This window comes from Melozone crissalis, unplaced genomic scaffold (genome assembly GCF_028551555.1).
Source record: "Melozone crissalis strain CALT ecotype California unplaced genomic scaffold, PUWL_Pcris_2 ptg000057l_1, whole genome shotgun sequence".
Taxonomy (NCBI): domain Eukaryota; kingdom Metazoa; phylum Chordata; class Aves; order Passeriformes; family Passerellidae; genus Melozone; species Melozone crissalis.
Window position 1 is genome coordinate 4,070,086 of NW_026535835.1, and position 13,082 is coordinate 4,083,167.

Here is a 13,082-nt window from a genome sequence, read left to right on the forward strand (position 1 = left end):
GAGACTGTATGAGACTGTGTCCCCTGTTGTGTGCTTTATGCCCAGACATGGGTCCTGTAACTTTAAGCTAGGTCTGAGAGAGGGGTGGAAAGCCGGTGGAATTCTTTTGGTGTGGTGTTCACCCATCCTCCCCAGGCTCGCTCAGCTGTGTTGTGCAGCACAGACAGAGGGAGGACATCTTGGCTTTTCGCTGGCTTCTTGTTCTTTGATAATGCAGGAAGGTTTTCCAGCACTGTGGCAGCTTCTCCTGGAACTGCTTGGCTTTGTCCCGGCCCAAAACACCAGAACATCTCCGAGGGCCCTGTGCCACGGCCGCAGGGGAGGCCCTGGGATGCCCATCCCGGCCCTGGGCTGGTGGAGCCGAGCCACACCGACAGAACGAGCTCTGAATCCTCCAGCTTTGTCTGCAGAAGGTTTGAAGATCTAACATTATTCGTTCTTTTTCCCATGCCTGCCTGCACTCTGTGTGTTAAATAAACAGCTTTTTTCACTTTCCTCCAAACAATTCCTTGCTGTGGGTGGCAGGGAGTGCCCAAACCTGTTTTCTTTAGAGGGGATGTTTCCTCCTAACTTGTCTCCAATCCAGACATTTCTCAAACAATGCGGGGTGATTGTTGGACCCTGGAGGAAGAACGTTCCGCTTCATTGGGTTTCATGGCCTTTCAAGGAACTTTCCATTCAAGAAGCAAGAGCTGACTTTCAGTTTCAAGGGCAATGCAGAAAAAAGGATCCTTAACATCCACAACAGTGGACTCATCAGGACTCACTCATCAGATTCATTAATTGGGGTAAAAAGGACTTCTAGAAGGACTTGCTCCACTGGGTCTGAGTCTCACACTATTTCATTGACAGCTCTGACATCTTGTACTGGCCTGTGTTCCTTAGTATGTGCTTCCTTTACCAGCAGGAGAGGAGTCCTATATTGTGACTCACATTCCCTTAGTGATCCATCTTGCAAACTTTAGCAATTCATTCTTCTAACCCTCTTCTAGCTTCTAACTTCAACAAATATTTTTCTGCCTAACCAGTCCTCCGTCAGGCTCCAACTGAATCCTGAATCGTTCCACTGCTTTTGATTTCCCTGGAGTTCCATTGGTCCACACCAACACAGTGACAGTGTTTTCCACCTCCTCCCACCAGGGATGTGCAGGAGGGAAAGATTGATCCAGCATTCCCTGCTGACATTGCCCTCTCTGAGCCTCTTCCCCCACTTTTGCCATTTCCACAATTCCTCCACCTGGAGTTAACAGTGTGTCTGAAACTCCCTTACTAAAATCCCAGGGCTCTTTGCCATGAGCTCACTGGATGGGAGCATCAGAGGATCTCCCTGAAAAATCTCTGGAGGGCACTGGAGTCCTCTCGATCCTGTGAATCCATGGAGCAAAAGAAGGAGGAAAGTTCCATCTGGGTCATTAGAAACTGTCACCAAAACTAGGATAAATGAAATCCTCAAGCACTGTCATTTTAGTATTAGCGAGTTAGGCATTATTTTATTCTGGTCAGGGCGTGTGGAGGGGATAGTTCCAGCCACACACACACACACACACACACACAGACACACACACACACACACAAAATTTTTGCCTTGACTGTTTTTAGCGCACAAAGGGATCAATGGTCATCCATTCTAATTCACATAATTCTCTTCATTAGTTAGCATTCTAACCTCTATTGGTTAGAGCTTTCTTGCTTCTCATCATAATTGGCCCATATTTTGGAGTCTGTTTTTTATTTTTCTCCAATATAGGGAGTTTTCCGGCATATACTGAATTATCTTTATTAATCTCTTCTTTGTCTTCTGCTCTATGACAGAGCTCCTTGGAGGGCTATAAATTCTGCATTTTACATGTCCACTTCTCAGCTTTGTTCACTGAAGCTGTCAAGGGTTAGTTTAGCAAAACTGAAAGTTTCCCTGATTTTCCTAATCAAGCTCTAATAATAACACCCTCTGAAAAGAAGTACAGCTAACTGCTGGCTAAGAGTAGAACTTAGAATGCTAAAGACTAATTAACACAATTAATGAAAAGTTATGAAATTGCAAGCCCCTAACCTTGCTGTAGAGCTTTGGAGTAGGAAGGACTAGGGGTGAACAGAAGATAGTTTGGAAAGGGGCTGGTGGGGTGGATGGCTGCGGTTTGAAGGGAAGAACTTGGCTTGTCTTCCCCCACAGTCTTGGGGATATTGGAAGGAGAAATTATTTCACTGTGTTCTTTATGGACTGTCGAGCTGACATAAAACCTGACTTGGAGGAAAATGTCCAAGGGCTTCACCCATGGTGACTTTTTGCCCCGAACTCCTGAGGAGAAAGGAGCCTGTGCCCCAACAACCCCATAGCTCAGCCAGGGGCTCATGCACAGCACCCCACTGCTTCCCTGGCAAAAGCTGATCACAATGGATGCTCCAAACAAGGCCGTGGCTTTGCAGCAGTGGACGAACTGGCTCAGATGTAACACAAATCCAGAGAAAAACAATGAGGCTGGACTCTCCTGGCCGAACTTGGAGCACTTTTTGGGAAATAAAAGGACTACAAAAGGGTTGGAGGTAGACTTTGCACAAGGGCCTGGCAATGGGAATGGCTTCACAATGAGAGAGGGGAGAGATAGGTGGGATATTGGGAAGAAATTCTTTCCTGTGAGTGTGATGATGCCTTGACAGAGTCTGTCCCATTCCTGGAAGTGTCCAAGACCAGGTCAGATGGGATCTTGCAGCAAGCTGGTCTAGTGGAAAAGGTTCCTTTACCTGTCCCTGACAAGGGGTGAAATGAGATGATCTTTTAGATCCCTTCCAGCCCACGCCATTCCAAGACTCCATTAATCTATGACTTCATTGTACCCATGGACTTCATTGACCCAATGACTTCCTTGGCTCCCAGGAGTGGAGTGGGGTGCGTTGCCTGGCAGCAGGAGTTGTGCTGAGTAGGGGCATCAGCAGAGCCGGCCTCAGTTCTGCCAGGGATTCGGAAGGAGAAGGAGCCCGCTGGCTACTCGTCCTTTCTCTTGTTGCCTTTGCTCAGTGCTTCCATCAACCCTTTTGTTCACCCTGTTTGTCATCCATTTTGCTCATCCCTGACAGACCCACGTGGGCAGAAGGCTTGCAACAAATCAGGGACAGAGAGCGTGCAGACATGGCAACATTCCTGAACACACTCAGCCTCTCCCAGATGCTGGATCTCGCCATCGGGATGCCCCAGGAGGGGACAGTTCACTTTGCAGCCATGAGAAAACTGCTGCAGGCCGTGCTGGAGCACCTGAATGTGCAGTACCTGACCAGCCAGGAGCCGTGGCCAGGATACCTGAGTGGCCCCTCACTTGCTGATGTGGCCACTAACATGGAAAATATGAAGAAGGAGATGGAGGACTACAAGAAACAGATGTCCGAGGTACAAACTCTTCCAGGCCCCCGGGCACTCCCCCAGCAGACAGCCCCTCCCCACTTCCTCAGACAGCAGTGCTTGGCTCTGCCCTCACTGCCCTGGCAGAGCCGCTGGCAGGGGCTCTTTGCTGTCTGGAGGGGCTTCAGTGCTCTGGCACTGAGCCCCGCTGGGGCAGGTGGCACCGGGACTCTCCCTGCTCACCTGGCTGTGCCAAGGGCTGCCCGTGCCGGGGTGGGGCTCTTTGGGGTGTTGCTGCCCTGGCCATCCCCTCTGACATCCCTGTTTCTGGGCCTGATTTACAGGTTGTTAATGATGTGATTGGTGGCATAAAGGCAGAACTTTCCCACTTCTCAGATGATATTAGGAAGATGCAGAGAGCCCAGGTTTGTGCACACCAGTGTGGTGGTGCTGGTCATGTGGCCTCCACTCCTTGTCTCTGATACCACTTTCTCCTACAGTCCTACATGACAGAGGAAATCAAGAAGATCCAGGACCTGGTGAGCTGCTGCTGGGAGCGAGTTCTGGGTCTGAGACCGCAGCCCGTGCCCTCTGCTCTGCTGGCTGGAGGCTCAGCACCCTTGGCCCTGCTCGATGCAGGGACCGTGCTGCCTGCAGAGCCCTGCCAGCCTGGCTGAGCCCGGCCCTGCCCTGTCCCCGGTGCTCCACAAACCACAGCAGGGGCCAAGGGCTTGCCGGTCCCCACTGACCCTGCCAGAGGCTCACTGCCCCCACTGCTCTCTCCTAGGACATGGAGCTCCGTGAGGAGGTTGACAGGATAAAGACAACACAGATCCGCATGGAAGGAGACGTAAAGAAGCTAAAGGAGACCCCTGCCTTAGTGAGTTGTTGGGTTGTGTAATCTTTGGGCGCTCTTGGGGAACTTCAATGTGACTCCAAGAGCAGGGTTTGGGGTCAGAGTTGGGGGCCCTGGGCCTTTCTGTGTATCTGAAGGGCCCCCATGCTGAGACAACATGATGTCTGTGCCCTGACTGTACCGTCACTGACCTTCTCAGATTAAGCAGATGGGAGAGGACCTTAACAAGCTGAGGGAGGATGCAGCCAGGTGGAGAGAAGAGAGCAGCAATGAGATCTCTCAGAAAATTGAGTAAGGGGGCAGGAGTGGGTTTCATACCCTGGGGGGCTGCAAGGGAGCCCAGGGGGTCTGGCAGCATCCTGGTTTGTGGGCATGGGATGCCCAGCAGCCCTGCAGGGGTAACCCTGCCCTTGCCCCCATCTCTCTGGCCAGGGCTTTGCGGCAGGAGACAAAGTCACAGCTGCAGAAGATAGAAGAGCAGGAGATGAGGTGTGCCAGGATGGAAGAGCTGGTGGCTGCGACCATCAACAAAGTGAAGGAGCAGGTGAGGTCCTGGGGGAGCACTCCCATCCCTCCTGGCTTGGTGCAGTAGTCCTGGTGGGGATCCCAGCCATATTCCCCAACTTGCTGGGGCCACCCAGAAGTGTTCGTTCCATTCATCTCATCTCGGAGCCAATTAATTCTGTCTTTCCTGCAGCTTGGTGTGACAGAAGCAGAGGACCTAGAGGAGCAGGAAGAGGGGACTGGAGACTGTTGCACTTTCAACATTAGAGAGTGTGTGATGGAGCTCCTCAAGCGCTGCGAGAACCTCCAGGAGCAGGTGGAATCCCTGGAGTCTCAGCAGGTGGCCATGGGAAAGTGCAACAAATTGATGAGGAAATATGTCCAGGTAGGCAGCAGGCAGCATGGGGGACTGAGGACATCCCCTGGGGTAGACCCAAACTGCCCCAAAGTGGCCTGGACCAGTCTGCAGCATGGACAGAAATTAAAGCCTTGATGCAAACGTCCTGCTGGCACTGAGAGCTCATGGCAGCTGGCTGAGCAATGTGTCTCTGCCCCTGTGGAGCAGCCAACTCCCTTCTGCTCAGTACATGGTTTTTCCTTCCAAGGAGCTGGAGCGTGACCAGGAGCGGTTGCACTACGTGGAGGCTGCAGTTGTACAGATGAAAGGAGACTGTGAGAAGTTCAGCTTTGTTTCTGGCAGCCTGCAGAAAGACTCTGAACAAAAGCAGAAAGAAATCGAGGTGTGTGGCTGAAACCCATTTGAGGCCAGAGCATTCCCCCAGGCAGACTCCCGGCAGGAATCCCAAGGAATCTCCTGCCGGCCTTTTCAGCCCTGTGCTGGTCCCAAGTGCCTTTCCTTGAGGTTTTTGGGCAGGGGGAGCGGGTTCTGTTCTCCTGGCCAGGATGCAGCTGCAACCTTACTGTGGTGTCATCATGTGTGTTCCTTTCTGTGCTGAAAGATGCTGTTCCAGTCTCTGGAGAAGCTGCAGAAGGAGAAAGCAGATCAGCAAGACATGATGGCAGTGATGGACATGGTACAGTCTAGAGGGGCCTCTGTGCCAGCCCAGGGCTTCCCGGGCAGGGTGACAAATGCCCCTTGTCCCTTGGGGGCTGGGTGGCAGAACTGGTCTGGGGAGGGACAAATTCCTGAGCTTAGGGGTCCCTCACCCTTCACATGGTGGCACCAAGCTCACCAGGGTGATGGGGCAAGTGGGGCCACAGCAGCCTGAAAGGGGCATGATGGCCTGCAGGAAGCACTCCTCCCTCTGCCTCTCACACGCTGGCCCTGCCTGCCGTTCCTCATCCCTGTCCCCACCGCTCTCCTGCCCTTCCCCTCTGCTAGAAGGCAGACAAAGCTGCCTTGGGCAGCAAAGTCAATCACAGACAGCTTGAATTAAATATGGAGCGTCTGGATGAGAGGATGCAGGAGTTGCAGAGCCAGATTTCAGGCCAGGAGCAGCACTGGAACAATACACAGCAGCAGCTCGGCCGTGTGGACGAGAAGAAGGTGAGGGGTTCCTCGTCCCCACGACGAGGAACTGGCACCTTTGGGACTTGGCAGCCTGAGGCAGCATCCCTCTGAGGATCCCCCTCCAGGCTTTTCCCTGGAGAGCTCCATGTCACATCCTGGAGCAGCTGGCTGAGGCTCTGCACCTGTTCACAGCTGGATCGCCTGGAGCTGAAGACTTTCCATAAACACCTGGAGGACTCCTGGATCAGGAACCTGGAGGAGCTTGAGAATAGGATGTTGCGTGAAAATGCTGCTGGGTATAAGAAGTGAGTGCCATGGACATTCTGATGGCTTTGGGGACAGCGATGGCAACTGCTCCTCCCAGGCAGGGCTGTGACACGCAGTGCCCCAGAGCTGGGCCGTGCCCTGCCCTCCTGGCCGTGCACACGGGGGCACTTTGGTGCCAGAGAGGGGCTGAAAGCGCTGCAGGGGCTGCTTGGGATGGTGGCATGGGTGCCTGTGCCCTTCACCTGGCAGCAGCCAGCACCTTGGGGATGGGCAGAAACAGGCTCAAGAGCCCCCGGTTCAGCCTGCAATGGCCGTGAGCCTGTGCAGTGAGCTGCCCAGCAGCTGGCTGCTGCAGGGAGCTGCTGCCTGTGTGCTGCAGGGCTGTGGGCCCAGGAGCTCAGCCAGCCCTCTTGCCTCACCCTCCTTAGGCAGCTGCCAGTGCCTTTCTCGTGCCTGTCGTGTGACCGCATGCTCAGCGTGCAGGTTCCTGGCCAGTGAGTAGCACCAGTGCCTCGGGGGCAGCGGGGCTGCCATGGGGGGAGATGGGTGCCAGCAGTGACCCGCTGTGCTGGGCACAGGGGTGACAGTGTCGGCTTGGGAGGGGCTGATGTGGGGAGCCCCCTCTGCAGCCCTGCCCATCACCAGGGCCTGTGGGGGCTCATCCCAAGGGCTGCAGGCAGCGGGATGCCATGGGCTACAATCCCATGGCTTTGGGGTGCTGCCTCCAACAGGAACAGGTTCTTTGTCTCCTGTCACACACCTGTGACTCCTGCCCTCCCCAGGTGCCCCGAGACACTCCCGTATTTGCAGCCGATGCCCCCCGGCAGGGCGCCCTCTCCCAGCCAAAGGTAAGGGCCCTGAGGACACATCCCCAGCGCCTGGGGTGCAGGGTAGCCCTGACACAGCAAGGAGGGCTTTGCACCTGGGCTGGGGCAGAGGAGCCTGGGGGGATTGGGCAGGGCAGGGGAGCAGAAGGCAGCTGTGGAGGGCCAGTGCTTGCCCCAGGGCTGGGGGCTTTTGCATTCCTTGCCTTGTACTGCCCACCTCTCTGTCTCAACGTAGCTGAAAGCACATCTGAGGAGCTGTGTCTGTTTTCAGTCTGAGCTCAGGCTTGATGGGGAGTTGTGTGCTTCCTGTGAAAGGAGTTCCCAAAGGAAATCCCTGCAGCTGGGACAGCTCAGCTCCTGCCAGCTGGTGTCCTGTGCACAGGGTCCTGCCGTAGCCATGGCCGGCACACCAGGCTGTGGGGCCAGAGCCAGCAGATCCAGCCTGGTGGGATGGGCCTGGGGCTCCTGCAGCAGGTGGACAGGAGCTGGCAGGGACATGCCCCTGCAGGCAGCACTGCCAGTCCCCTCCCTGGCACAGCAGGGTGATGACCAGCATGCCACAGGGCTGGGCACTGAGTGTCCTCTGCCCCATCCCACAGGAAACCACTGGTCGGTGCCAGTGTCCCCCGTGTGGCACAGAGCTCTGGGGACCATCAGAGCAGCAGCTCCATGATGCCAAACATCAAGGCTTCCCCACAGAGAAGTGGTCTGCCACAGGCCTTCGTGACAACCCAGAGAAAGGTAGATATAATGAAGGTGGGGACACAGAATGATGACTGAGGCCTGATTGCTGACTGTGCAGGGGGAATCTGTGCCTTCAGTCCCCAGGTAGACCTGGGTTGGGAGGATTATTGGGGGATGCTGGATTGGGCCCTGCATTGCAGCCAACTGCCCTCTCCTTCTCAGCCCAGTGCGACCCTGCTGCAGCACGGTGGGGGACATGTCTCGAGGGGCCGTAATGACCACCTTCCTGTGCTGATCAGGAAACAGGATGTGTCAGGTATGGCCCTGTTAGGGCATGGGGGTTAACGAGGACAGGGGGCTGATTGTCTGCTAGCTACAGGCAGGAGGATGAGTAGGGCTGTGTGTACAGGTCTGGGAAGGCTGAGATGGGTATTTGGGTTCTAGACTGCTTTGGAAGGGGCAGAAGCGGAATGGAGGAGGACTGGCTCATGGGGCAACTGAGCTTGGATCTCTGACGGTCTGTCACTAGGCAGGTGACACTCATGCTGGCCCGTCCTGGGCCAGCAGAGTTGCTCCAGCCAGTGGCTGCCCCTGGGAAGGTGGGGCTCACCCTCGCTTCCCCCCCAGGCCCTGCCGCCTCTCGACAGCCCCGGCCAGTCACATCTCCCAGGCTCGTCCCCTGGGCAGAAGAGCGCCTCCAGCCTGTCCCACCCTGCCAGACACCAACGGACCCTGGCCAGCTGGAGATCACTCCACGCCCAGTGCTCGACCTGGGACATCTTGTACGCTGCGACAAGCGCCTGTGACAATGTCATCAGAAAACTGACTTTTTCCTTCATATAGTTATTTAGTTATATAGTAATTACGTTAATAAAAACTGTTCAAATTAGAGACAGAGCCTTGTCTCACAGCCTGTCTCTCCCCGGGCTCCCTGGTGCTCCTTCAGCTCCTTCCCCCCTGCTGTGGCTCTGCCCCCGGGCTGAGCAGATCGAGCCCCGGGCCAGGCCCTGAGGCCGCTGCTGCTCCCGCGGTGCCTGCGGGGCAGCCCTGAGGCTCCGGGCCGGCTGTGGGAGCAGGAGCCGCGCTGCAGAGCCCGCGGCCCTCACGGGCTGCGAAGGCACGGCCACATGGCCATGGGGCCCGGCTGGCACTGCCGGCGCTGCTGCTCTCGGCTGCCGCCTGCAATCCTCACAGGCAGCCCTGACGCCGCCTCAGGAGCCGCTCGGAGCCGTGCCCGAGGGCTGGCCCCGGCCCCCAAGGGCACTTGTCCCTTCATCTCTGCACTGCCACATTCCCGGCTCATTTGTCAGCTTCCTCCTGCCCTTCCTTTCTGCGGGGCAGCGTTAGGGGCCGGCGCAGCGGCTTTCCTCCCGCACGGCCGGCAGCCCCTTGCCCACAGCTCCCTGGCGGCAGCCAGAGCTGCTTTCCAGGCGGGCAGCCCCGCCGTGTCCCGCAGCCCGGGCCGGCTCCTGCCCGCTGCCGGCGAGCCCCGGCGGCTGGGCCCGGCCATGCCGGGCAGGAGCAGCTCCCTGGCCGGGGGAACACAGGGGGACATGGGGGGACACACGGCAACACACGGGGGCCACACGGCGGGCACCGCTTCCCCGTGTCCCCATTGCCTCAGAGCAGCGCCGTGTGCGGCACCCGGGCACAGAGGAATGTCTGTGCTCTCACCAGAGAAAGGACACTGCAGGGATGCTTCTCACAATGGTGTGTGGCAATAAAACCTCCCTGAAAGCGTAGCAAATTTTGCAAAATTAGCATTTAATGGAACAGTCAGTGCTACCTTGAGAGCTCAGTAGCAAATCAAGGCAGCCCAAGGTAATTATAGGGCTCTGTGGACACCTAATGTAGAATGCATAGTAAATGGCCGGTATTGAAGGGAAGAACTTGTTTTGTCTTCCCCAACAGTCTTGGGGATATTGGAAGGAGAAATTATTTCATTGTCTCTTTTATGGACTGTGAAGCTGACATAAAACCTGACTTGGAGGAAATTGTACAAGGGCTTCAGCCACCGAGACTTTTTGCCCTGAACTCCAGAGGAGAAAGGAGTCTGTGCCCCAACAACCCCATAGCTCAGCCAGGGGCTCATGCACAGCACCCCACTGCTTCCCTGGCAAAGGCTGATCCCAATGGATGCTCCAAACCAGTCCTTGGGTTTGCTGTGCCAAACCACCAAGTAGCCATGTCTCAAACCCCGGGGAAAGCAGCAGGTTGGTGATTCTCTCACAGGGACTGAGCTCTTGTGGGGCTGCTGGCCCCACCTGCAGCCTCTGCCCAGGAGCTGCCTGGGGGATCCCTCTCTTGGTGAGGAAACAAACACAAAGGTAGCCTTGGCCTTCATCTGGGGCTTTGTGGTTGTTGCAGTGCCCTGCCCGTGGTGACTCACACTGACAGTTCACTGCACAGCAAAGCCAGGCTTGCTGCCCGCTCCACAATGCAAGAAGAAACTGAGAACATGAAATGCCACAGAACAGGACTCTGACACAGAAGCTGGACAAGCGGCTTAGCTCTAACTCAAGTCTTAAATGGATTAAAAGAAAAATAATGAGGCCTCTCCTGTCCTGCGAGACTCTCAAGCACCTTTCAGTCATTAAAGGGCTCCAAATGGGCTGGAGAGGGACTTGGCACAGGGGCCTTGAATGACAGGACAAGAGGCAATGGCTTCACACTGTGAGACAGCAGGGTTAGACTGGGTATTGGGAAGAAAATCTTCCTGAGAGGGTTGTGATTCCTTGGCACAGGTTGCCCAAAGAAATAGTGTCAGCCCATTCCTGCAAGTGTCCGGGGCCAGGCTGGGTGGGACTTGGAGCAACCTGGTCTAGTGGAAGGTGTTCCTGCCTATGGCAGGGGATTGGAATGAGAGGATCTTTGAGGTCCCTTCCAGCCCAAGCAATTCCATGACTCCATGAGTCTGTGACCCAATGTCTGGCAGGGATGGCGTGTGCTGCCTAGCAACAGGAATTGTGATGAAAAGGGGCAGGAGCAGAGCAGGGTCCAGTCCTTTGTTGGACAAGCGATGAGGAAGGAGCCTGCTGGCTACTCGTCATTTTTATCATTGCTTTTGTTAGCCCTTTCATTATACTTTTTATTATCCCTGACAGACCGAACTGGGCAGAAGGCTTGTGACACATCAGGGACAGAGAGTGTGCAGATATGGCAACATTCCTGGACACACTCAGTCTCTCCCAGATGCTTGATGTTGCCATTGGGATGCCCCAGGAGGGGACTGTTCACTTTGCAGCCATGAGAAAACTGCTGCAGGCCGTGCTGCAGCACCTGGACGTGCAGTACCTGAGCAGCCAGGAGCCGTGGCCAGGCCAGCTCAGTGGCCCCTCACTTGCTGATGTGGTTGCTGAAGTCAGAGAAGTTAAGAGTGAGATGGAGGAGTGCAAGAAACAGATGTCCAAGGTAGAGGCTCTCCCCAGCCCCTGGGCACTCCCCCAGCAGACAGCCCCTCCCCACTTCCTCAGACAGCAGTGCTTGGCTCTGCCCTCACTGCCCTGGCAGAGCCGCTGGCAGGGGCTCTGTGCTGTCTGGAGGGGCTTCAGTGCTCTGGCACTGAGCCCCGCTGGGGCAGGTGGCACCGGGACTCTCCCTGCTCACCTGGCTGTGCCAAGGGCTGCCCGTGCCAGGGTGGGGCTCTTTGGGGTGTTGTGCCAAAACACTCAATCAACCACCAGAAGGCCCAGGTCTGTGCTGACCACTGTGGTGGTGAAGTTGTTTCCCTCCTGACACTTCTCAAGGAGTTGCCTCTCTTACAGTTCCAGAGGGCAGAGAAGAGGAAGAAGGCCGAGGAGGCAGCGGATCAGGTGAACTGCTGCTGGGAGCAGGTTTTGGGTCTGAGACAGCAGCCCATACCCTCTGCTCTGCTGGCTGGATGCATGGAGTGTGCTGCCTGCCCCCACCACCCTGACAGTCCCCACAGGCCCTCCCCAGAGACTGACTCCCACCACCCCTCTCTACTAGGATGCGTCTTCCTCCGTGGATGTCCCTGAGGAGATTGACATCATAAAGACAACACAGAAGCAAAATGCACAGAAGATTAAGGAGCTGGCTGCCGCAGTAAGCTATGGGGTGACGTCAGCTTTGGGCTCTCATGGGGAAGTTCAGTGTGGCTCCCTGAGGCTAGGGTTTGGAGTGAGGGGCTGGGGAAAGGGTGGTGGCCCTGGGGCTTGCTGTGCAGCTGAAGAGCCCCCATGCTGAGACAACATGCCTGTGTGCCTTGACTCCACCGTCACTGGCCTTCCCAGATGAAGAAGATGGAGGAGGACATGAAAAAGCTGAGGCAGGATATAGCCAAGTGGAAAGAAGAGAGCAGCAACGAAATCTCTCAGCAACTCGCGTAAGAGGACAGGAGGGGGTTTCATACCCTGGGGGGCTGCAAGGGAGCCCAGGGGGTCTGGCAGCATCCTGGTTTGTGGGCATGGGATGCCCAGCAGCCCTGCAGGGGTAACCCTGCCCTTGGCCCCATCTCTCTGGCCAGGGCTTTGCTTGAGGAGACAAGGCGTGAGCTGCAGAAGATGGAAGAGGAGCAGGAGATGAGGAAGGCCATGCTGGAGCAGCTGGTGGCTGAGACAGCCAACAAGGTGAACGAGCCGATGAGGTCCTGGGGGAGCAGTCCCACCACTCCTGGCTTGGTGCAGTAGTCCTGCTGGGGTTCCCAGCCATATTCCCCAACCGGCTGGGGCCACTGAAGACCACAGCACGCAGGACTGATGGTTCCATTCATCCCATCTCTGGAGCCAATTCTCTCTGCCCTTCCTGCAGCTGGCTGAGATAGAGGAGATGGTGGAGAGTGTACAGGAGGAGGCGGAGAGGGTAAAGGCAGAGTGCTCCAACTGCACCTTCGACCTCAACGAGCATTTGGGGGAGCTCCTCAAGCGCTGTGAGAAACTCGAGGAGCAGATGGAATCCCTGGAGTCCCGGCAGATGGCTATGGGCAAGTTTGAGAAGATGATGAGGAACTGGGGCCAGGTAGGCAGCAGGCAGCATGGGAGACTGAGGACATCCCCTGGGGTAGACCCAAACTGCCCCAAAGTGGCCTGGACCAGTCTGCAGCATGGACAGAAATCAAAGCCTTGATGCAAACGTCCTGCTGGCACTGAGAGCTCATGGCCACTGGCTGAGCAATGCGGGTGT